We start from the raw sequence: 11,963 nt of genomic DNA on the forward strand, positions 1-11,963 counted from the left end.
AGTGCTGTGAAATTGAACTAAACCCCATTTAAATTCAAATTACCTCCTCAGTTCAATGCCTTTCCTGGTCCTTTTCTTCATTTTGAATTCCTTATCAAGTTATATGATCTTTAGCTTTTCAATTATAATTCCCTGCCCTTCCTATCTGATTGGCTTTTCTTCTCTTGATGTCAGCTGAGAGATTTTGTAACTTGATGAACTTTTTACAGAGGCATTTCTGCAAACCACAGTATAAAATTATGAGGTTGTGTGCTAAAAAGCTGCAGTGAACTTTGACTGTAGTTTTCAGTTTGCAATTGTTTAGTAATGGTTATGGTATATAACCACATATATGGTATACATGTGATGCTATGAAACAGTGCTGAATCCTTTAAAATAGCAATCAAATAGTGCACACCACTATAAGAAGCCCTTTTCTGATCGAAGCAGCTAAAAATCTAGGCATTAGGAGACTTCCTGGTGTATTAGGTTCACAAATGCACAATACTGTGTCACCTCTAGTCTTGTGAAAAGGTGTATGTGAGCTTAAGCTCTGCTTTTAGTCCTTGCCTTGGCAGGGCGAATGTGAAAAAAGACATTGTCATTTGCAGCTCCATGACTGAAGGTGGAACCAAGTGTTCACCAGTGTCTTTCCTTTGAAGTGAGGTCTGGAAGGGAATATATGTGCCTGGAACACAAGGAAAATTTCCTATCAAAGAAATTGGTCTATGACTCCTTCGTGGTGTTGTTCTTCTGAGATCCTGGGTTGAAAGTCTGACACTGGGTGGCATTAGGAGGAGTCCCAAAACATTAAGGGAACTGCTTCTTATTGAGTTAAAATGTTTCTGAATGTCTATGTCTTAGCCTCATCTTTACTTTTGTCACCCATCCCTCCTTTCTCAGTAGGAGCACATTCTACTCCATGCCATTTTTTTCTCTTTCCTCTCTGAGGATACAATCCTAACACTCTCAAACATTTAATTGCTTTTCTTTTTCATGACTTAGATATTTGTTTGGTGTTCTGCAGTTAATCAGTCCCATGTCCAGGGACCATGTTTTTTAGCATATTAGAAGCACAGGCTGAAAAATGAGATGTCCTAGTTTTGATCACCATGGCAACAATGTTAAAGTACAGTCTTATTCTCGGTTTTAGAGTACTATTCCGGTAGTATTTTTTGGAGTGAATTCGGTAAAGGTAAGAAATGTTCCCCTTTAATTCCTTTTGCAAAGTATTCCAAAATTAATTCCAGGTTGAGGGAGAAGTTAGAAGTAGGGTGGAACTAGCAGGATGGGAGTTACAAAGGGAAGTGGAAATGACAGCAAAGGGAAGGTCAGAAATTGTTAGAAGGTTTTAGAAATTAGACATTTGCAGAAGGTTTTACAACAGATGTTCATCTGAGATGTATAATGAAGCAGGATACTTAGAAGAATACAACTACATCTTGAGGGTCTAAGGCATAGCAGATAGAGTAGATTTCAAGAGAAGGAGCCTATCTCTGTAAGCAAGACTGGAGTGTCAGTTTTCGTATCAATATTTGTTTTTAACAACTGGGCTAAAATTCATCATGAGTACACTAGCAAAGCGTTTCAGATCAGAGACAGCAGCAGCATGATTCCAGGATGCTGTTATGTTTCTGGAATTACAGTTTATTACTTGAGCTGCTTATTTTTACAACTGTAGGCTAATTTGATCTATCATTTCTAATTAAGTGTCTTCTTCCAGTGACAGTATGGGGTCAGGCAGATTCCTACCATGTGGCGTGGATTAGCACACAGCTGCACTTTGTAGAAAAGCTGATTTAAGCAAATGCCCTGGAAACAGTTCTCCTTAACAGAAACAAGTTTGTCACAGTAAATGGGACTTATGTACCAGTTTTGTGCATTGACAAGGTGAAGCCTTACTGTTTCTGACAAAGAGATATCTTAGATACTGTTTTCTTACAGGCACTCTCGCAGTCATTACTCATCCACTGAAAGTGAGCATTTTTGCAGCTCACAAGCTAATTATATTAAAACCTGCTTTTTCAGTAGAACAACACTAACCAGGGTTCAAGAAATGTTCAATAATTGTACATGTATTGCACTAAGGAGACAGAATCTTCCATTATTGTAACAAGAAGCAATGTGTACAGAGGTGCTTTCAGCATCCTGTCAGAAGCCTGGAAAGTAAATGGACTAGCAAAGCACAAATGGTTCTAAAACAACCCTGATGTAAATGAGCAGAAATACAAGGCCAAAATGTGGACTGGCTAGTCAGGAAATGAAACTTCTGCTCTGGTTCCATGTCATCATTACAATATTCCCTATATTCACCAGCTGGGACAGTGAGAGAGACCTGTCCTGGTACAAAAGCCTCAGCAGATCACTGTGATCTCACAGTGTTGTTTCTGGGAAAACTATTACTGTCAGATTGATGCTATGGAAAGAGGGGAAAGATTGAAAGGGTCTAGAAATAAGGCCTGAAGTTGTCTTTTCAGGAGTGTATTGGTTGGGGGTACTAGGGTGCACTGCCTGCTGCTGCCACAAGAGGTGGATCTCTTTCACTGGGGAGTTTCACCTTCCGTCAGTAACTTGCACATCACCTATACCTTATGTACATACATTTACCTAAAGATACTCGGACATAGTAATGCAAACTGTGCAAATAGGATAAAACATTTTTAAACAACATTAAACCACAGTTTTTCACAGGAGATTGTTAAAAGCACGGTTTCCAAACTCAAATTGTGCTGCTCCCACCAGAGATAGTATTTTTCCTCATTTATACTGTACAAATATCTTCACACTATATTAACATATGCAGCCTGAATTCCAGCTGGTATGGTGGAAAGGAAACATCAGACCATGTGCGTATTGGACTAAAATGGAATCAAAATAAAGACTTACGAGTTTCATACTGGCATGTCTTCCATCAGTGCAAGAACCTCCTGCAGAATGAATTGTACTGCCTCTTTGGCTTATTTATAATGCAAAATTCTAAGTTTTTCTAATTCTAAGTCACTGCTCCTCAGTGACTGTCCCCTTTTCCATTTACCTCTTCTGTTGCAGTAGATAGAAATCATTCACCATCACTCATACAGTTCTTCTAAAAAATTAGAGAGAAGAAAAATAGTTTGTCCTGCACACTGCAAATAGATCCCCCCCCCCTCCCCAATGCTTCTACCTTAGGCCAAGTTGCTTTACTTTTAAGTCAATAACAGAAATCCCATTCCCTTAATTAAGAATCCCCTCCCAGAAGAGATCTGGGTAGATCACATTTCCAGAAACAGATCTTTGCTCAATACTACTTCACGCTGCAGTTTGTTTTGCCTTAAGGTGATTTTTGAACACAGGAGCCCTGTAAAAAAGTGCCACCTGGTGGACAAAATGAAGATTTTATTTTCTGTTCCACACCTAAGTTCCTGACCTAAAATTTCTCCTTCCAGCAAGACCTGAGCTGCAGGAACCTCTAGGGAAGAGACCTAAATAAATTAATTGAAAAATATCTATATCTAGCTCTTCATATAGATACGTTTGTTTTAAAAAAGCTTTTAGGCATTGTCAAGGTGCGCATCTATTGCTCCTTGCTACTATAACTCCTGCTGTCATTAAGAGTGCTGACAGCTGTAGTAAGAGCAGCTTCTGTGATCCTACTGCCAAGAAATAGAAGTCAAGTAATGTGAGTAGCTGGAAACTAATCTTTCTGAGGAGGGAACCTTTCCTCTAACTGACTGTTCTCACTGTCAGCTGCAGAAGTAGTTTTTACTAGTAGTGTTTTTCTCTAAGCTTCTGCAAGAGCCTGGTTTTTCACTAAGTCATATATTGCTGCTAGGATCCATGGCATGGGGTTTGGAGGAAATGGAAAAACCAGGAACTCACGAATGATTTACACTTGTTCAAGCTCAATACACTGAAGGGCTTGATTTTGTGAACTTAGCCAGGTACAGGAACTACAGCAATGGAAAATAGATGCATGAGGGCTTACTGTATCTGGATCTGCTACACTGAACAAGACAAACTCTATTCACCATCAAGCTCATGAATATTTGGGCCACAAGAGCTTTGTGGAAGATGCAAAATACTCTTCACTAGACATTTATAACAGAGTCTACCCCAAGAATGTTTCTTTCTAACACTGACAACTCAAACATAATGGCTGAAGCCCTTCACTACAGCTCATTTTAAAGTAATTCTATCTCTAACCATAACCATGTTAAAATTGAGGTCACACTGACAAAACTGCACTCAGTCACTAGTAGAGCTCAACAGAATATTAGTGTCCTTGAACATGGAAATTTCTCCGATCTTTACCATATTGGGCAACACTGTTAATGTATGGACATAGAATATAGGTAACAAGGTTTCTAAAAATGGATGAAAATAATATAACATACATAACCACCATATATCTATATCCATATGTAAAACGGGTGAAGTTGTACAGGGACTCATTTAGACCTTAGCCACTGGGCGGCAGTATAGATTAACGCATGTAAAAATGACCAGTAGTTTTCACAGTATCACAGTATCACAGTATGCTAGAGATTGGAAGGGACCTCGAAAGATCATCTAGTCCAATCCCCCTGCCGGAGCAGGAACACCTAGATAAGGTTACACAGGAATGTGTCCAGGTGGGTTTTGAATGTCTCCAGGGAAGGAGACTCCACAACCTCCCTGGGCAGCCTGTTCCAGTGTTCCGTCACCCTCACTGAGAAGAAGTTTCTTCTCAAGTTTAAGTGGAACCTCTTGTGTTCCAGTTTGTACCCATTACCCCTTGTCCTATCATTGTTTGCCACTGAGTAGAGCCTGGCTCCATCCTCGTGACACTCCCCCTTTATATATTTATATACACTAATAAGGTCACCCCTCAGTCTCCTCTAAATTATAGAGACCCAGCTCCCGCAGTCTTTCCTCATAAGGGAGATGCTCCACTCCCTTAATCATCTTAGTTGCCCTGCGCTGGACTCTCTCCAGCAGGTCCCTGTCCTTCTTGAACTGAGGGGCCCAGAACTGGACACAATATTCCAGATGGGGTCTCACCAGGGCAGAGTACAGGGGAAGGAGGACCTCTCTCGACCTACTAACCACCCCCTTCTAATACACCCCAGGATGCCATTGGCCTTCTTAGCCACAAGGGCAGTGTTGGCTCATGGTCATCCTGTCGTCCACTAGGACCCCCAGGTCCCTCTCCCCTACACTGCTCTCTAGCAGGTCGTTCCCCAACCTATACTGCAACCTGGGGTTGTTCCTGCCCAGATGCAGGACTCTACACTTTCTCTTGTTATATTTCATCAAGTTATTCCCTGCCCAACTCTCCAGCCTGTCCAGGTCTCGCTGGATGGCAGCACAGCCTTCTGGCGTGTCAGCCACTCCTCCCAGCTTAGTGCCACCAGCAAACTTGCTGATAGTACACTCAATTCCCTCATCTAAATCGTTGATGAATATATTAAATAATACTGGTCCCAGTACTGACCCTTGAGGCACTCCACTAATTATAGGCCTCCAACTAGACTCCGCCCCATAGACTACAACTCTCTGGCTTCTCTCCTTCAGCCAGTTCACAGTCCACCTCACTACCTGATCATCCAGACCACACTTCCTCAATTTAGCTGTGAGGATGCTGTGGGAGACTGTGTCAAATGCTTTGCTGAAGTCAAGGTAGACCACATCCACCGCTCTGCCATCATCCATCCACCGTGTTATTTCCTCATAAAAGGCTAAGAGATTGGTCAAGCATGATTTCCCCTTGGTGAAGCCATGTTGACTGCCCCTCATAACCCTCTTATCCTTGATATGCCTTAAGATGGCACCAAGGACAAGGTGTTCCATCACTTTCCCAGGGATGGAGGTGAGGCTGACCGGTCTATAGTTACCTGGCTCCTCCTTCTTGCCCTTTTTGAAGACTGGAGTGACATTTGCCTTCCTCCAGTCCTCAGGCACCTCTCCCGTTTCCCAAGACTTGGTAAAGATGATGGAGAGTGGTCTAGCAATGACTTCCACCAGTTCCCTCAGCACCCGCGGGTGCATCCCATCTGGACCCATGGATTTATGGATGTCCAGATTGCTCAACTGGTCTCTAACCCATTCCTCATGGACTAAGGCAAACCGCTCCGTCGACCTGACTTCATATGAGGTCTGAGGGGTACAGGGCTCTTCAGGACTGCCTGCAGCAGAGTAGACAGAGACAAAGAAGGCATTCAGTAACTCTGCCATCTCTGTATCTTCTGTCACCAGGGCACCCATCCCGTTCATCAGTGGGAATACATTGCCTCTGGTGTTAGTTTTATCTGCCATGTATTTGAAAAAGCTCTTTTTGCTGTCCTTGACCCTTCTTGCCAGGTTTAATTCTAAGGATGCCTTAGTCCTCCTAGCTGCTTTCCTACATCCCCTAGCAGCAGCCTTATATTCCTCCCAAGTGGCCAGCCCCTCCTTCCATGACCTGTAAACCCTCCTCTTCCACTTGAGCATACCCAGCAATTCCCTATTTAGCCACGCAGGTCTCCTGGCCCTCTTCCTTGACTTCCTACGTGTCGGGATGCTCCGATCTTGAGCTCGGAAAAGCAATCCTTGAATGCCAACCAACTATCTTGGGCCCCTTTACCTTCAAGCAGCCTTGCCCATGGGATTTCCCCTAGCAATTGCTTGAAAAGGCCAAAGTTTGCCCTGCTAAAGTCCAGGGTTGCAATCCTACTTGCTATTCTACTGGTCCTACCACACAAGATCCTGAATTCCACCATCTCGTGATTGCTGCAACCAAGGCAGCCCTCAACCCTTACTGCTTCGACCAGATCCTCCTTGTTAGTGAGGATGAGATCCAGCAGCGCTCCTCTCCTGGTCGGCTCATCCACCATTTGCAGGAGGAAGTTATCATCCATACACTGGAGGAACCTCCTGGACCGTGGCTGGGTTGCCGAGTGGTCCTTCCAGCAAACATCAGGGAAGTTAAAATCCCCCACGACGACCACGGCCTGTGACTGTGAGGCCGCTCTCAGCTGCCTGTAGAAGGCCTCGTCAACTTCCTCACCCTGATCTGGAGGTCTGTAACAGACACCTACAACAGTATCGCCCCTGCCAGCCTGCCCCTTAATTCTCACCCACAGACTCTCAACTCGCTCGTCATCTGTCCTTGGACAGAACTTGGTGCATTGTAGTTGCTCCCGCACATAAAGAGCAACCCCACCACCCCTCCTGGCTGGCCTGTCTTTCCTGAAAAGGACATAGCCCTCCATGACTATATTCCAGTCATGTGAGCTGTCCCACCATGTCTCTGTAACTGCCACCAGATCATAGTCTCCTGACTTAACACAGGTTTCCAACTCCTCCTGCTTATTTCCCATGCTGCGCGCATTGGTGCACAGACATTCCAGGGAGCGAGCTGAGCACACTGATTTCACCCTAGGATTATAGGAGGCCTCCCAGTCCTCATCAGTTCTGGAGTGCTGCTCCACTGGGGCAAGCCCAGCTACAACCCCATCCCCCTCCGAATCTAGTTTAAAGCTCTCCAAATGAGCCCTGCTAATTCGTGCCCCAGCATCCTTTTGCCTCTGTGAGATAAACCTTTCCCACTTGTCATTGTCCAGACTGGTGCCCTATAAAACCAGCTGTTATCAAAGAATCCAAAGCCCTGCCTGTAGCACCAGTCTCGAAGCCAATCGTTTATGAACTGAATCTTCCCATTCCATCCCACATCATCAGTGGAAGATGGAAGGAGTGAGGAGAAGATCACTTGAGCCCCAGACTCTTTCACCATCCGCCCCAAGGCCCTGAGTCTTTCTTCATCCCCCTCAGACTGTGGGAAGCAGCTTCCCCCTCACCTGTCTGGAAGACCAGCAGCGGGTAGTAGTCTGTCGGGTGCACCAGGTTGGGGAGTGCCCTGGTGATATCCCTGATTCCTGCTCCAGGCAGACTACACACTTCCCTATGATGAGGGTCAACTCTGCATATCGGGCCCTCTGTTCCTCTCAGAAGGGAATCGCCTACTACAATGACCCTTCTTTCTTTCTTATCAGAGGCAGTCTTGAGGTGCAAAGTCGACCGCCTTTTCCTATGTGGCCTTGTGGGCTGGCCTTGCCCCACATTCTCACCTACCTCTCCTTCAAGATCCAGGGCCTCGAACCTATTACGGACGGACACCTGGGGAAGCAGGGCAGGAAGGGGGGAGGGTTTCCCATGACGCTGAACCGGAACTCGCTTCCAACCCTCATCGTCTTTTTGGTCCCCTACCTCTGCGCAACAGCTACAGGGCAGGGGCTGTCTCGGGCCATCCCCCTCTGTGTGAGAAGGCAGGGGGTCCTTCCCCTTTTGGGGGGTATCTCCCTGGAACCGTTCTGACTGGCACGCCAGGGAGTTACTCCACCAGTCGATCTCCCTTTCACACCCCCTGATGGTCCTCAGCGTCTCAACCTCCTCTTTAAGTTTTGCCACCAGGCTAAGCAGATCTTCTACCTGCTCACACCTCACGCAGGTGTAATGCTGTCCTCCCTCCCCCGGCAGCGGCAGGCTCTGGCACTCCCTAATTTTGTATTAATTCTGTAGCAAACTTCAAAACACATACCAGCTCCTTAAGAAATGTTGTAAAAATTTTAATGTTTCTGTATCAAATCAGCAAGACACCTCGAACAAAAATACATCTCACAAGATTCCACTGTGGGTTAAGTACATTATTTGTAGCCAGCTAACCACGAGGAGAAAGGGTACATAAAAAAAATCCTAGCTTTTTCCCTTACCTTATCTGTCTGTGATTAGTAAGGTTCAAAAAATGCAGTTTGGCCATTGTGGAATCTTATATAAGGAGCTACAATATGATCAACTTCTTCACAGTGTGCCATACACTGGAGCTGAACTGTATGGACTAGCTATAGGATAAGTTCTGCTTTACATAGAATTACAGAATGCCTGAGGTTGGAAGACACCTGTGGAGATCATCTAATCCATGCTCCCTGCTTAGGCATGGCACCTGGAGCAGGTGCCCAGGACCATGGCCAGCTGGGTTTCGAGTATCTTCAAGGATGGAGACTCCACAACTTCTCTGGGCAATCTTTGCCATTGTTTGACCACTCTTGGGGTAAAAAAATCTTTTTCTTGTGTTCAGATTTCACATTTTTTAATCTGTACCCATTGCATCTTGCTCTGTCAGTGAGCATGACTGGGAAGAGCCTGGCTCCCTCTTATGTATTCCCTCTCATCAGGTGTTTATATACATCAATATAAATTAATGTCATTTTTGCTACTGTTTCATATGAATATGGAAATTTTAATTTGGGTCTAATACGACAGATTCATTTTATAGCTTCAGAACCGTAAAAAGAAAGATTGTATGACTACAGGGTACAATACTGAGTGCATTTCGGGGAGCTTCCAGCTGTTACAGAGTAAATCAGCCTGGTTCACTTCCTCTGCTGTGTTTGACTTCAGCACGCTCATGTGATAATGTGGTTGATTGCCTTCACTGACTGTTAAAAAGATTATGCCAAGGTGAATCTGGGTAACTAACAAAAGGGCTAGATATGAGGTATTTTGGCTCCTTTTCATGCAAATGAAACAATCAGATTTTTCTTGAGTTCCACCTGGCAGACTTGAATTCATGTTTTTTTTTATCCTCATGTAATGATCTTTTGTTTTACCAGGTATGTATAGATCCTTCCAAAATAAATGAGGCTATTGTACTGCATTGTACTGCAGGTTCTCTCTTGGATTTATTTTATGTTGATGGGGGAATGCCGGAAGATGATCAGGAAGAAAGCCTTTTCTAGATTTTCATAATTTAAGAATGTTTTCTCTGGTGGGAAGGGAAATACAGCACATTTAGGAAGACAAAAAAGTTTTCCTCAGTTTATCCTTATTTTACTTATATTTTTCAAAGTTGGGTTTTTTGTTGCCTTTTTTTTTTAATGGTTGTCAACATCCTCATCAATGTGTATTTTGTAGAGTGCTGTGTAGATTCAGAGTATTATAAGATGATTTTAAATCAAGACTGGACATGAGCTATAAAGTCCAAAGTAAAACAATAAGGTGTTTTCAGTCTCAGGGTTTGTTTTAGCCTGTTACATGAAGAGAAGCCAAAAGCTACATGTGACTGTGAGCTCACCACTTACGAAGAATAAATTCTATCAGTGTTCTCATTCGACTGCAGTACTGCCCTTTAAATACAAACAAATTCATGAAAGTTCATGCTCTTAATTCTGAAGTCTATATACTGGTATTCATGACCTAGTGAGCATGAAAAGTGTAATTATACTCTAACTGAAACTACCTCAGTCTTACAAAACCTTTCCCACAGATTCTAACTTCTACCAGTTTATTTTTGACCTCAATTTGAACCATCCTTGATTAATATTTGCAAAATCAACCAGTGTTCTGTCCACTTTTATTTTAGCAAATATTTTTGCATTGTGGGACCTGACCCCTCAGGGAAAATGGAAAGACTCCCTGCACCTCTGTTGGCGCAGGATGGGATCATAGGGGCTAATACGGAAAAGACTTTTTTTCCATCGCCTTTCATCCATTTTATATCTGAAGCAAGTCATGAGTCCTCAAGACGCATTTCCTCTTTATTTTCTAATATTTCTAGAGAAGCTTGATCCCGTCTACTCCTCTCTTTCTGTTGAGGTGTAACATGTAGATAGGTACAGTATTGAGAAGCACTGTGAGGGAGGGGAAGTCTCAAAACCAACAACAAACTCCAAAACAACAACAACAAAAAAGCTGTCATTTGCTTTTCTCTTTTTCTCATGCAGAAATCTTAATTAGCATAGGTCACGGTGTGAACAAGTATGTGATGCTGCAGTTCCCTTTGCCGTGTGATGGTATATGTGATACAATAGCTATTTCCTGGTTTTGTAAGTATTGATATATTACATAAAAAGGTTTGTGGTTCTTTCCATAAAATAATAACATTAAACCCTTGCATCTTAATATATTACCTTGAAAACTAAAAGAGTCAACAGTTATTTTAGGAGGCTATCCAAAGGTTAACCAGATAAATCTAAAATTATGGTCGTAAATAATCCAAACAATGACCAGCTGTAGAAACATATGGTGCTTCTGGAAGGGCCCAAACCATTTCCAACCTTAATTCAATGTAAACCTCCTGTTTGGAGCTCTGCAGTTGAGGTCTTTTGTGTCTGCCTTTCGATGCGTTGTTTCTTCAAAGGTGAGATTTGTGTCACAATGTGTGAAGCTTCGTTAACCAGAAACAATGCTAAGCCCAGCATGCATGACTCACAGAAGAACCTGGATAGTTCTTGTGAAATCAGAGGGGCGGTTTATGGAACTGCAGTTACACAAATTGCAACCAAAAATAACAAGCCTAGTTAGCCTTAATTTCTACTGCTGTTTGCTTACCACTTGTAGCACCAGTCAGTACCTGTTAATGAGATTGAATTGTCTTAGTTGAATTTGGTACTACAGACAGGTGAAAACAATACATTTTGCTGCCCACTTTTGATCTCTCCCTATTTGTTTCTAGTACAGCTTCAATTACTTCGGTTATGCTTGAAAGGTACCAAGTTCCTGAGCTGAGTGTTCTGAAACAGTCACCTGAGTGAAATAACTTAAACAACACAACTGTGCAGGGGTTGGTTTCTTTGGCAGCATACAGGTTACCTGAATGATGATGAAGTCAATAAAGGAGTGTGCAGACCAGGCAGTGGTTTTGTCCTCCCAGTGCATAGGATATAACTCCCAGTTATAGGGCCTTTTTATTGCCAGTTCCTGTCAGGAAAACAAAAAAAAAGTGGATGTAGGCTTAATGCTAGGATGTGTTCACTGTGCAAGTTCTTGCCAAAACCCATCTTTATGGAACAAAAAAAAATGATTACATCATAATAATTTTAAAGAATTATGTGAAATAAGTGCAGGATATGCTCACTCCATGTAATTTATTAGTTCCTGTGCTTCATCAATCTTCAGTTTCTTCTGCAACAGTTTATTTTTTACTTTCATGGTACTGAAGCCTGCCATTCCAAAAGGAGGTAAAGTTATCCAAAGTGGGAAAAAATGTCTGA

Source organism: Pezoporus occidentalis, unplaced genomic scaffold (genome assembly GCF_034315485.1).
Source record: "Pezoporus occidentalis ecotype Australia unplaced genomic scaffold, CSIRO_AGI_Poc_V1 ctg49, whole genome shotgun sequence".
Taxonomy (NCBI): domain Eukaryota; kingdom Metazoa; phylum Chordata; class Aves; order Psittaciformes; family Psittacidae; genus Pezoporus; species Pezoporus occidentalis.